The sequence below is a fragment of the Pongo abelii genome, chromosome 5 (genome assembly GCF_028885655.2).
Source record: "Pongo abelii isolate AG06213 chromosome 5, NHGRI_mPonAbe1-v2.0_pri, whole genome shotgun sequence".
Classification (NCBI taxonomy): domain Eukaryota; kingdom Metazoa; phylum Chordata; class Mammalia; order Primates; family Hominidae; genus Pongo; species Pongo abelii.
This window is the reverse complement of record NC_071990.2, coordinates 160,867,138-160,881,695: the sequence shown is the minus strand read 5'-3', so window position 1 is coordinate 160,881,695 and position 14,558 is coordinate 160,867,138.

Genomic DNA, 14,558 nt, shown 5'->3' with positions numbered 1-14,558 from the left:
CTGGAGTACAGTGGTGCAATCTTGGCTGACTGCAACCTCCGCCTCCCCAGTTCAAGCAATTCTCCTGCTTCAGCTCCCTAGTAGCTGGGATTACAGGCACACGCCACCATGCCCAGCTCATTTTTTTGTATTTTTAGTAGAGACGGGGTTTCTCCATGTTGGCCAGGCTGGTCTTGAACTCCTGAGTTACTGCCTCCACTTCTTGAGAACCTGGGACTATGGGTTTGTGCCAACATGCCTGGCTATACTCTAGTTTTAAAATATTCTCGGGGACACGGAACTCCTGACCTCAGTTGATCCACCTGCCTTGGCCTCCCAAAGTGCTGGGATTACAGGCATGAGCCACCATGCCTGGCTGCATTTATTCAAATCTTATGCCACTTCACATAGTTTATAATCACATGTCCTTGCTCCTGACTTCATTGCAAACTCCCACTCCTATTTGGTACCCATAGAACTACTAAGAAAGCAGAGAACGCACTGGGCCTTAGCAAAGCATTTTTAAATATCTTCAACGAATTTTTCAACAAACACTTATGAGATGCCTACTACGCATTGAGCACAGTGATAAATACTGAAGGCACATGAGGAAGAAACAGTGTCTGGAATTATTTTTTAGATGAATAATATTTTGGTATCAACAAAGTACAAGCCCCAGTCATGTATTATTCACTTTAAAGTATGACTTATCTACATGAATTAATAAGTTTATTATCAAAAAGAGGTTGAAATATAGCAATGTGGTTGCTTTGTGAGATGGTTGGCTCTGTGTCCCCACCCAAATCTCATGTCAAATTGTAATCCTCAGTGTTGGAAGAGAGGCCTGGTGGGAGGTGGTTGAATCATGGGGGCAGATTTCCCTCTTGCTGTTCCCATGAAAGAGGTCTCACAAGATCTGCTTGTTTGAAAGTGTGTAGCACCTCCTTCTCTCTCTCTTCCTCCTGCTCTGGCCACGTGAAAATATGCCTCCTTCCCCTTCGCCTTCCGCTGTGATTGTAAGTTTCCTGAGGCCTCCCCAGCCATACTTCCTGTACATCCTATGAAACTGTGAGTTAATTAAACCTCTTTTTTAAAAAGAATAAATCACTTAGTCTCAGGTAGTTTTTTATCCAATGCAAGAACAGACTAATACACTTTGCATATTGCAAGAACTAGCAAACTCCTAAACAAGACTAATTAATCAAACTGAAAATTCTTTTCATGCAGTTGTTTGCTTGGTTTATACCCTAGCACAAAAATGTCACTGAAGTATATTTTAAACAGCAGGATGTCTTGTTCTAACTTTTGGCAAGAAATAAAATATGCCAAGTATCAAATATCACAAGGAAACTTGAAACTGCTGAGCCACTATATCAGATTATTATTACAGGTTCTCCAAGAAGAGAAACTCACCAGGATTCTCAAACTAGGAAGGAGAATGTGCATGGTAAGCATGGCCCCCCATCCAGGGACTGAAGGACCCACTCCCCACATTACCTGTCCCTAACTTGCTGTGATGCCTTGAGCCCTGAGCTTCCCGTCATTCATTCAAGATTCTGTCTATGGCTTGTTTGGGTTTGTTTTCCTCTTTACTGAAACTCAAATCAGTAAGAAGAATCATCCACTGAGTATATTCACCTCCAGTCCCACCTTCTATCTGCAAGTCTTCCAGGAGTGGCTGGGTGGAATTGTGTAGCTGTAACCACCTCAGACACTTCTCCACTGTGCTTCTTTCAAAATATTTAGGATCCTATAAGTGTATTTCATCTTTATGTCGAAAAATTATTCAAGATAGGGTTGGAGTGAACAGAACAGAGGATTGACTACAAAGATGAAACAGAACCTGACTTCAAAAAGCAGCTTCAGGGTAGTAGGACAGAGAGATAAGAGAGGAAAAGGAACTGTAAGACAAAGTAATTAATTCCCAAGAGCAGGATATGTGTGTATATATGTGTACATACATACACATATAGATATACATACATATTCATACACACACACTGCTTAATGCACAGGAGACATAGGACAGACGGGAGACATGTTCTGGTGAGGAGATCAATGACAGGTGTCTTGGAAGAGTCAGTGTTTGAGCCAGACCTTGCAGGAAAGATAATAACCAGGGGCAACAGAGATGACAGGACAGTTTCATCACCGAGACCAATGCAAAGAAGGAAAAGGAGAGAGTTAAGAAGTGGAGTTGGCTGGACTGGAGGATGCATGAAAGGGATTAGCAGGGGACAGGGTTTTAAAGACGGGATAGAGCTCATAATAGACAAACTTAAAGGCAGGACTGGGGAGTTTGGGTTTACTCTGAAGGCAAGAGGAAGCCACTGAACAGAAAAGTGTAGCAACTATTTCTCACAAAGGAGCAGTGAGGTATGAGTGAGACAACCTAATGGCAGTATCTTCAAAAAGATGACAAACCATGCAAACCTAAGGGATTTACACTACAAAAAATCAGACTTGTGCTCCAGAAAGATTAATTAGGCAACTAGCTGCAGGATTGACTGGCAGGAGGAAAGAATCAAGGGAGAGAAGGAGTTAAGAGGCCGTTAGAATAATCCCAGTGAGAGATAAAAAAAAAAACAAAAAAAAAAAAAACAAAAAAAAAACCTGATTGAGGGCTTCATCAAAGAAACAAGTTGTTAGACAAGATACTGTGGAGGTAGAATTAACAGAATGTGATATATGTGTGATGGGGGCATTGAGGGGTCTTTGGGCTTACCACAGACAGAGAATAAATCTCAGCACCTCTGACCCCCACATCAATCTGTACTCCTGCCGGACATGGTGGCTAACATCTGTAATCCCAGCACTTTGGAAGGCAGAGTGGGCAGATCACCTGAGGTCAGGAATTTGAGACCAGCCTGGCCAACATGGTAGAACCACGTCTCTACTAAAAATACAAAAAAATCAGCCAGGCATGGTGGCATGTGCCTGAAGTCATAGCTACCCAGGAGGCAGAGGCAGGGGAATTGCTTGAACTCAGAAGGCAGAGGTTGCAGTGAGCCAAGATCTTGCCACTGCACTCAAGCCTGGGCAACAGAGCGAGACTCTATCACACACACACAAAAAAAAGTCTGGACTCCTGAGTGTTCTAGGTCAGAGACACCTTCTGTCACTAGCAAAAGCAAACAGAAAACCTCTTTAGAGGAAAACATCCTCAATTTAGGTCCTCAGGATTTCCAAAGCTTAAGATCAATAGAATATGAGATCATAAACCCTCAAAGAAATAAACACGATGAGAAGATACAGCTCCCAAGTTTTCCAGATACTAGTATTTATTAGATTCAAAATATAAAATAATACATGACATGTTTAGAAAAATAAAAATAAAATAAAAAACAACGTTTTGAGCAGAAGCTAAATATAAATTATAAATGAAAAATATTACCATGGGTAATAAAAGCTCAGTGGATGGCTAAATAGTAGATTAGATATGGTAGAAGATAAAATTTGGGAACTGGAAGACTAGTTAGAAGAAATTACTAAGATTATAGTGCAGAGATATAAGGAAATGAAAAATATGAAGAAGTAAAAAGTTATGAAAAATAGAATTAATAAGTCTAGCACATATCCAATCAAAGACTCAGAAGAAAAGAACTGACAGAATAGAGAAGAGATAATATTCAAAGGACTAATGGCTGAGGACTGATAAAAGATGTAAATCCACTAATATAGGACACACAACAAATACCAAGCCAGATAAATATAACAAAACCCAAGTACATTATATTGAGGTTAAGAACACAGAATGTAAAAAAGGTGATTAAAAGCAGCCAAAAAGTAATGAGAGAACACCTGCAAAAGGACTAAAGTTAACAGCAGACTCCTCAACAATAGACTGAAGATGATGGAGTATCTTCATAATTCAAGAGAAAATAACTGCAAGCTTAAAATTATATACCCAGCAAAATTATCTTTTGAGAATTAAGTAAAATAAAGGCATTTTCAGATAAATAAAATTTGAGAGTACTTATTACCTACAGACCTCTACTAAAGGAACTTCTAAAAGTACTTCAGGAAGAAAAGACTGACCTCAGAATAAAGGTCTGGGATGCGAGGAGAGAAATAGTGCACAAAGAATTGTGGAAATGTTCAGGTAAATCTAAACAAAGACCAATTGTACAGTATAATTTTTAAATGCTTAATCATACAGTTTGAAAAGAAGACATTACACAAAATATGTGGTTTTTTGTTTGTTTGTTGTTTGTTTTTGAGACAGAGTCTCTCACTCTATTGCCCAGGCTGGAGTGCAGTGGCACAATCCTGGCTCACTGCAACCTCTGCCTCCTGGGTTCAAGGGATCCTCCTGCCTCAGCCACTCAAGTAGCTGAGATTACAAGTGTGTGCCACCATGCCTGACTAATTTTTGTATTTTTAGTAGAGACAGAGTTTCATCATGTTGGCCAGGCTGGTCTCGAACTCCTGACTTCAAATGATCCGCCCACCTTGGCCTCCCAAAGTGCTGGGATTATAGGCGTGAGCTATCATGCCCAGCCAAAGACAACACACAAAAGACGTGAATGAAAAAGAATGAAATCAGTTGGGTGTGCGTTGTTAAGCATGTGCAAATGAATTTCTATTGTTCAGCAGGGAAAATGGAAAGTAAACTGTATAGTTTTTTTCATTAAGTATGGCAAAATTTTAAGAGTAACAACTACAAAATATAGTGTCTAACTTCTAAATAAAGAATAGGATTTCAACATTCCTTCTTCAATTATTGGTAGATAAACCAGATAAAGTAGTAGAGTATAGAAAATTTGAACCAAACAATTCCAAAGCTTAGTTTAAGCTTGGTTTAATAGTCATATATAGAATACACACTGTTCTCAAGCACACATGGAACATTTATAAAAATTGGTTATAAATTAGGCTATAAAAAAGCCATATCAAATTTCAAAAAAAATAATATGTCTAGACTATGTTCTCTCACTATAGTGCAATGAAGTCAGACTTAAAAATCAAAATTTAAAATATATTTTCAGAAATCAAACATAGACAAAATCATAATAGAAACTTTTAAATGCTCAGAACTGAACAATAATAAACCTTGTATATATCATAACTGGTAAGATATTGTAAAAGTAGAAAATATACAGCCTTAATATTTATATATGAGGGAAATATATAACTTAAATGTAAGGCTATATATTAGCCTTAAATATACCTTGTATTTAAAAATAAAGGATTGAAAATAAGCTGAATACCCCGTTAAACAGTTAGGGGAAGATAACAAACTCTTTCTTTTAAAAAAAAGGAAGGAGATAGTTAAGATATTAGCAGACATTAATGAAAAGGAACACAAATGTACCATGGAGGGCATAATGCAACAAAAATGGTTCTTAGCTAGGACTAATATAATCGCCATACATTTAATGAGATTTATTTTTTAAAAAAGATAGAATGCACAAATGAAGAGTAGTAATATTTAAAGGAGACACAACTACACAAACAGTAGATATTAAAAAGAAAAGGCCAGGCGTGGTGGCTCTTGCCTGTAATCCCAGAACTTTGGGAGGCTGAGCGGGGCGGATCACCTGAGGTCACGAGTTGGGTTAGAGACCAGCCTGACCAATATGGTGAAACCCCACCTCTACTAAAAATACAAAAATTGGCCGGGCGTGGTGGCACATGCCTGTAATCCCAGCTACTTGGGAGGCTGGGGCAGGAGAATCGCTTGAACCTGGGAGACAGAGTTGCAGTGAGCTGAGATCACACCGCTGCACTCCAGCCTGGGCAAAAAGAGTGAGACTCCATCTCAAAAAAAGGATAAAGAAAAAGAAAAAGAAAAGACGATTGCTATGAATTATCATACTTATTTTGTCTACCTATCATAATTACTTCATCTGCTTATCAAATGTTATGTTAATAAATTTGAAAATTCATGTAAAATAAATAAATTCCTGGAAAATTATAACTTACAAAATTTGACTTAAAAACAATGGGAATGACCTATCGGTCCTGCAATTATCAAAGAAATGTAATTAGTAGTTAAAAATCTTCCTATAAAGAAAATAGCAGGCCCAGAAAACTTTATGGACAAATTCTAAAAACCTTTCAATAAAAATTTTTCCAATCATCTGGAAAGATTAGAACATTTCATTTAGAAAAACTAAACAATCCCCTTGTAGCATTCTTATGAGGTTAATATAGCCTTGATGCCAAAACCAGACAAAGATGATATAATGAAGGAAAATTACAAGCGATTAACTGATAAACATTGATACAACAATTCTAAACAGCATTAACAACCAAATGCAGCCAAGTCTAATCTTGTCCAAATTTGCTGTATCCCAGGAATTCAGAAGAGGTTTAATATTATTAAATTACCTTTAATAATTTAATAAATGTAATTTACCACATTTAATAGATTGATGGAGAATAACCATACGGTCTTCTCGTTTGACTCAAAAAAGTATTTGATAAAATTCAACATCTTAAAAAAATTCTTAAACTGAAAACACAAGAGAGATTTCATAAACTGATGAATAGCATCCACAAAGAACCAAGGGCAAACATCACTCTTAATTGTGAAATATGAGAAGCATGGATGTCCACTATCCTGGGGTCTATTCCACACTGGAGGCCTTGGCAAGGAGCTTTTATCTACTTCAGGCCTTTGGCAGTTTCTCCTACTGTCCGTTGCATTGCTTGGCACATGAAAGACAATCTTTTCCACGTATCTTAGTAACAAAACAACACCATTTTATTTACTTAAGTAATCTTCCTTTCTGAGATCCTATAAAACATCCTATAACCATATGGGGGTTATTGATTTAATTTTGCTTCATATATTTATTTATATTACATTACCATTATTTATTGGCTGTCAAAGATTTTCAGCAACACTCCTATTCCTATGTAAAACCTTGAAAAGTCCTCATTTCAATACTATGAATCTCTCTCCTCTGGACAATTTCTATTTTTTTAAAATCTCAACCAAGGTAGGTGAAGTGAGGAGACAAAAATCAAATGTGTAAATGTTTTCCTTTATTCATTTTACAGGAAATGTTTCAAGAAGTTGGATGTGGGCATGGCTTCATTTCTTCATACTGTCTCCAGTACACACAGTTGTTGGTGATCGTGTACTCGCTGTGGTTCATCTTTACTTATGTTCATCTTTCCTTTATTTAGATTTTCCAAAAATCACCTAGACACTTTTTTCCACACAGGCAAGGAGCCCTCTGTGCACACAGGACATTACTTTAGTGATGTTATTTGCCCAGTTAGAGAATCTGAATTCTTTTTCACATGCCTTCAATTCAAATCACAAGTTATGCTACTTCCACAGATGGTTTTCCTAAGAATAAAGTAATTGGCAAACATGATGTTAATTAAAGGAACTTTTCGTATCATGCCTGTCTATTCTTTTGCTGGTATTTGCTGGTGATGTCATTATTTACAGTTGCTGAGGTGATCATGTAAGAATGCTTGGTTTTGGAATACTTCGTGTCCAAGTTTGTGGCTCACATCCTTATGAATCACTTCACTTATAAATGAAATTAATTTGACACTAGATCATTTTATCAGTTATACCTCTGGCAAGTTAATATAAACCAGTTGTTTTTTTGGCAATAATAAATAAGTTATTTGTTGGCCAACCCACTATAGCAAGCAGCATTTCTCTCACTTGGAAGTAAGCAACATCACTCTATCGGGAAATTGAAGTGGTATTGTATTAGGAAAATTGAATAAAGGAGACTCTCTGTTCATAACACCACAGAACTATTTAAAGCAAATCAAAATAAAAATGAAGCCCAGACGCTTCCAATTGTGGGTAGAAATGCAAATGCTACCTCCAATTGGAGGACAATTAGAGGTATTTGTCAAAATATTAAACGAACATATCCTTTAGATCATTGGCTAACAATAGAGACACTGGCTAAATTAAGTAAAAAACAAACAAAAAGCACAGGATATTTGAAAAATATAGAAGAGCTCCCTGGATTAAAGAAAAGGCTGAATAACAAGGTCTCCAGAAAAACAAGATCAGAAAAGCTCTAGGGCAGAAACAGTTGCCAATTTCTCTAAGGCACCTCTTTCTGGACAAATCATTTCCAATCATTTTCCATTTTTGTGTTTCTTAAAAATTCAAGTTCCCAGGAAGAAGCATCTGATTGGGTTAGTTTGGGTGGCATGACCCCCCTTCTCCACAAGAGGGCGGCATACAGAGTTCTCCGGACGCCGGACAAGCACGAACCACATGGATTTGTTTCAACAGAAAAGCAGAAGACAAAAATTAGAGATATTTCCTTATTACATCTCCATTTCCCCCAAAAGAAAATGGAGGTGTTATTATCAGAAAGAGAGAGAATGGAAGACAGGCAGATAAAAACAACACTTGCTCAATCTTCTTTGCAATAGCAGTTCCACTCCAGTGACTGTTCAGACTGTTGGTAGAAGTCCAACTTGCTACCTCAGATATAAAGAACGTGTTCATTTAATATTTTGACAAATCCTTCTAATTAGAGAACAATTAGAGGGATTGGGGACATTCAGAACTAACACTGGTTTCGTCACGTGTTTTATGATCCCACCCCTTCCGCACCTGTCCTGGGCTGCTTGAAACACCTACTCACCCTTAAAGACTCAGCCCAAGGCTTACCCGCTTTGAGAAACCTTTATATCACTGGCAAACAATAGAGACACACTCTGGCTAAATGAATTAAAAAACAAAAAACACACAGTGTTCAAAGAATATGGATGTCACACAGATGATGGATAGTGTTTTTGCAATATTACTTTTAATAATAAAAGTAAAAAGAATACAGAGTCCCATCAATAAAACAGTAGTTAAGTAAAGTATTGTCCATCCAGACTGTAAAATTCTGAGAGCCACTAAAGTCAATGGACTGAAGTTACACAGATGCAGGAAGCCCTCGAAAGTGTATCAGCAAGTGGATAAAGGAAGTTTCAGAAGAGCTTGTAAAGTCTAAACATGTTTCTGTAGAACTATAAAGGATACACATTGAACGGGAAAACTCATGAGATCTAATAAGAAAACTTCCTTATTTTTATCTTTCACTGTTCCTTTAAAATATGTACAGCGGGAAAAGTTCTTCCCCTGACTCAGGTAGAAAACTCAGGCAGTGTCACGACTGCTATGAATTTGTGAGTAATAAATAAATCCTAAGGTTGCTCTAAGTCAGAAACACAGTGTCAATTTAGTGACTAAAAATGTCAAATCCTATGTAATAGGCTGGGCGCGGTGGCTCATGCCTGTAATCCCAGAACTTTGGGAGGCCGAGGTGGGTGGATCACGAGGTCAGGAGTTCCAGACCAGCCTGGCCAACATGGTGAAACCCCATCTCTACTAAGAATACGAAAATTAGCTGGGCGCGGTGGTGCATGCCTGTAATCCCAGCTACTCAAGAGGCTGAAGCAGAAAAATTGCTTGAACCCAGGAGGTGGAGGTTGCAGTGAGCTGAGATCAAGCCACTGCATTCCAGCCTGGATGACAGAGTGAGACTCTGTACCAAAAAAAAAAAAAAAAAAAAGTCGTATATAATAATAAAAATTCCAAAGGATTTAAAATTGGATTTTCTGCCACCGCCCAGCTGGAGCCCACTGTACCTGGAAGACTGCAGAGTGCGAAGCCTTCTCTTCCTTCCTTTGATTTTTCCAGACCCTTCCAGAGCAAGGTAGGAAAAGGAGTAGGAAGAACAGGAACAGGAATATTCTTGTCCAGCTGGAAATGTTTTAGGCTCCCCTCGCTCTCTCTCATGCGTGCCTCTGTGAGTTTCTAGAGGCCTCTCTAGGAAATATTCCACAGGGCTTTACACGATGCTGGCTGAATGCTTGCTTCAGATGGCTGGCGCCTTCCCTGCTCTTTTTCGAGAGTCTCACCCACGTGGGTTCTCACTGTTGGCAATCCATTAGAATTTAGTCCCGTGAGACGCGTTTTGGACTTCTGGCCTCCAGAATTGTAAGAGAAAACATTTGTGTTGTTTGAAGCCCCTGTGATTGTAGCAATGTGTTACCACAGCAAAAGGGAACATGCACCTAGACTTGGGAATCTCCTGTTTCTCAGACCCCTTGCATTTAGCTCAGTGGGGAAAGTGACTGAGTTTGAGTTCTGGCCAGTGGAGTGTAATGAAAGTGACATGCATTACTTCAAGTCCTGGCCTGTAAAACATCCACAGGACCATCCATGCTTCTGGTGGTCAGCCTGTAGAATGGAGAAAATCCAGCAGCAGACTCTGAGGCCCTTGGGGACAGCCAAGCTAACAGGAGGAAGGACCCTAAGTCCCAAAACACCCCTCACTCTGTCCTGCATTACAATCTGATATGAACAAGAAATACAACTTATTATAGTAGGTCACTAAAATCTTGGGACTGTTTGTTAAAATAGCTAATGTTTAATCTACTTTGAACACCCAGAATTCTCTTCCTTAAATGGTAAGAAACATAAGAGCAAACTTTGGTTGAATTTGACCAAACTACTTTAGGCCAGTTTATTTCCCGGTTTACTTCCTAATAGCTCAAATATCTACGACAGGTAAATCCACATGTGATCTCCTAAACCTAAGTGTTGAAGTCAGAAGTGGGCAGTGAACAATGCTAGTTGTCTTCTCATACAAGTTGTATTAGTCAGTGTTCTTCAGAGGGACGGAACTAATAGGATAGATGTATATATAAAGGGGAGTTTACTAAGGTGTATTGATTCACACGATCACAAGGTGAGATCCCACAACGGGCTGTCTGCAAACTGAGGAGCAAGGCAACCAGTCCGAGTCCCAAAACCTCAAAAGCAGAGAAGCCGACAGTGCAGCCTTCAGTCTGTGGTCAAATGTCCAAGAGTTCCAAAGCTGAGGAACTCAGAGTCCAATGCTCGAGGGCAGGAAGCATCCAGCACGGGAGAAAGATGGAGGCCAGAAGGCTAAATGAGTCCAGTCTTCCCACGTTCTTCTGCCTGCTTTATTCTGGCCCAGCTGGCAGCTGATTAAATGGTGCCCACCCAGATTGAGAGTGGATCTGCCTCTCCCAGTCCACTGACTCAAATGTTAATCTCCTTTGGCAACACCCTCACAGACACACCAGGAACAATACTTTGCATCCTTCAATCCAATTAAGTTGACACTCAATATTAACCATCACACAAGTACACTGTGTCCTCATTATTCATGGTTCTGATTTGCGAATTAGCCTACTTTATAAAATTGAATTGTAACCCCAAATCAGAGCTCATGGTGCTTTCGAGGTCATTCTCAGACATGTGCAGACATGTGGTGAAAAATGTGAATCACCCAACTGGCACATTCTCGTCTGAAGTCTAACAAGGTGACACTGCCTTCTTGTCCCAGCTCTGACAGTGTAAGCAAGTGTCCTTTTCACTATTTATTTAGCGCCATGGTTTTCACATTTTTTGTGGTGTTTGTTGGTGATTTTGCTATTTAAAATGGCCCCCAAGATCATGCTGAAGTGCTGTCTAGCGTCCCTACTTGCAAGAAGTCGGTGCTGTGCCTTATGGAGAAAATACGTGTGTTAGAGAAGCTTCATTCAGGCATGAGTTACAGTACTGTTGGCCATGAGCTCTATGTTAATGTATCCATGACGTATGTTAAATAAAGTATCTTTAAACATAAACACACACTTAGAAAAGGGTATATATTGATGGGTTGATGAAAATGTTGTGATCAGTGATTCACAGGAACCTAACCCCGTATTTCCCCTAGGAGCCAAGCTTCAGTATTTGCTAATTCAGTGTTCATAGCAAATGTATGGACCATAACTACCACGCATAATGATAATAAGCTGTACTTCAGTTGTTGATAGTTTGCAATTCAGAGAAAAGATGACCTATTCTGATTTTTAAACTTATAATGGAAAAGTCTACACTCTCCTTAGGAAACCTCTCTAATTTCAAAGCTTCAGCTATAATCTACAAAGATGGTTTGTGATATGGTTCGGATTTGTGTCCCCGCCCAAATCTCACGTTGAATTGTAATCCCCAATGTTTGAGGAGGGGCCCAGTGGGAGGCGATTTGATCATGGCGGCAGATTTCCCCCTTGCTGTTCTCATGATAGTGAGTGAGTTCTTGTGAGATCTGGTTTTTTAAAAGTGCATAGCACCTCCCCCCTGTTCTCTCTGTCTCCTGCTCCAACCTTGTAAGACACGCCTGCTTCCCCTTCGCCTTCTACCATAATTGTAAGTTCTCTGAGGCCTCCCCAGCCATGCTTCCTGTGGAGCCAGCAGAACCGTGAGCCAATTAAACCTCCTTTCTTTATAAATTACCCAGTCTCAGATAGCTCCTTATTTCAGTATGAGAACACAATAATACAGTTTATATTTTCAGCCCCAATCTTTCCTTTGAGTTCAGCTCCCCTTCTCCAGCTTCCTACTGGGTATTTCCACTTGAATTTACTATTATTGTCAAAATCCAAATGACAATACCGCATGTAATTTTCACTGTTCTCTCTGAATCCCAGCCCCATAACCATTAACACCCTCTGTTTCCATTAATGGTCCTCCATTTTCCAAAGCTCTTAGGCACAGAAATCTTAGGCACTATCTCACCTTACTTAGCCAATCCATCACAAACCCCCTTGGTTTTAATTGCAGAATCTCTTACTCTTTCATTCCATTGTTACTCCTACCACCCTATTCAGGTTCCTCTCACTTCATACCTAGGTAAGTGTGATTGCATTCTAACTGAAATCACTTTCCAGCTCTCCAGACCATCCTGTACCTTAGTATAACAGTGACCTTCCTAAAACACCTCTCCAACATGTCGTATGTCTGAGTTGACATTTGCCTCCACTCCTACAATTTTACCTACTGTCTATCTGGTCTAGTCCCGCATTTGCACTGGCTATTCCATGGTCCCTGAAACCCAGCACATTCCGTCAGAATGCATTATCTATTCTCCCTGTTCTTCCCTAGGCTGATATTGCTGGCTGATCACCAAATCCACTTCTACTGCTACTAACAAACATAGGAAGAAAGGTTTTTAAAAGTTCTATAACATGTTTATATGTACTATTCAAGGATTAACTTCTAAAATGACACAACAAAAAGGCCCTCACCAGATGCTGGTACCTTGATCTTGGACTTCCCAGCCTCCAGAAGTGTAAGCCAATTAATTTCTGTTTCTTATAAATTACTTAAGCTCAGGTATTCTGTTATAGCAGCAGAAAATGGACTATATTTCCCAAATAGATTAAATATTTGGAGCCAGAGTATAAGAAATCATTAGAGTCAGGTTTCATTTGGTTTAAATTTATAGTCAAGACTAGTCAAAATTTTACTAGAGATGCAAGAGCTCCCTGAGATATCAATTACCATCAATTATGGTGCACTCAGTCTTTCTTGTTCCTTGAAAGAGGGAAAATGTAATTGAAGGGTAATAACTCATATACAAAGGAGAAGTAAAAGTGCAGAAAGCAGTGGGAGGGTCAGATGTTCTAAAGGCTATTTTTATCTACTTCAAAGCCCACCTTTAAAGCAATTACCGCTGCTGCATACAGCTGCAAATGTTGCACAAGAGGCTTCGTTCCAAATACATACAGTGCACATTTCATTTTAGTAAAACAAAAATAATCTAGTCTTTTAGTCTACTATGTTCTGAGTCCCTGAGGACAAGAAGAGCATTTTCTTCATCTTTGTATCCACAGCCTATAACAGTTTCCCCACAATTTGGAGGTGTTCAATAAAATGTTAGAGCATAAACAACATCTCACAAATTATTAGGTGCAGCCAAACCTGTACCAAACAATAAGGCTATGATTTCATCATTAAAAAGAAAAATAAATGAACAGTGACCTAAGATGAATATAAGAATATAAGGTAGAGTCAAACCTGGTAGCTCAAGTCTGTAATCCCAGTAACTTGGGAGGCTAAGGTGGAAGGATTGCTTGAGACCAGAAGTTTGAGATCAACTTGGGCAACATAGTGAGACCCATCTCTACAAAATCTATTTTTTAAAAACTAGCCACGCACCATGGTGGTGTATGCCTGTAATCCCAGCATGTTGGAAGATCAAACAGGAAGATTGCTTGAGCCCAAGAGTTCAAAACTACAGTGAGCTATGATTCTGCCACTGCACTTCAGCCTGGACAACAGAGCAAGACCCCATTTCAAAAAAAGAATACAAGGTAAATAAACAAAATTAATGCTTTTCCCATGTATATTAACAATAATCTATTATAGATTGAAATATAAAAGATTCCCTTTATAAAAGCAATCAACTCATAAATTACCTAAGAATAATTTTATTGTTTAATGAGACCTAAAATGGAGAACTATTGATCTTTATCTAGAACCTTTAAAAAAGGGCTTAACTAAATGAAGAGATACTTTCTTCATCAAATATAAATTGCCATAGATGATAAGATGTACCATTATTGTATATAACACTAAGAAATAAAACACTGCCAATTAAGTTATGAAACATCATCTATTGTAAATAAATCCTAATTTCAAACATGTTATAATGTGGGGGCAGGGGAAGTTTCTTAGCCTCAGTGAAATATATTATGTTTTAAAATAGAAAGACTGAATATGATAAAGATATTGATTCTTTCCAAATTAAAGTATGAGTTAAATGTACTTCTGATGGGACCATAAATTGTTGTAA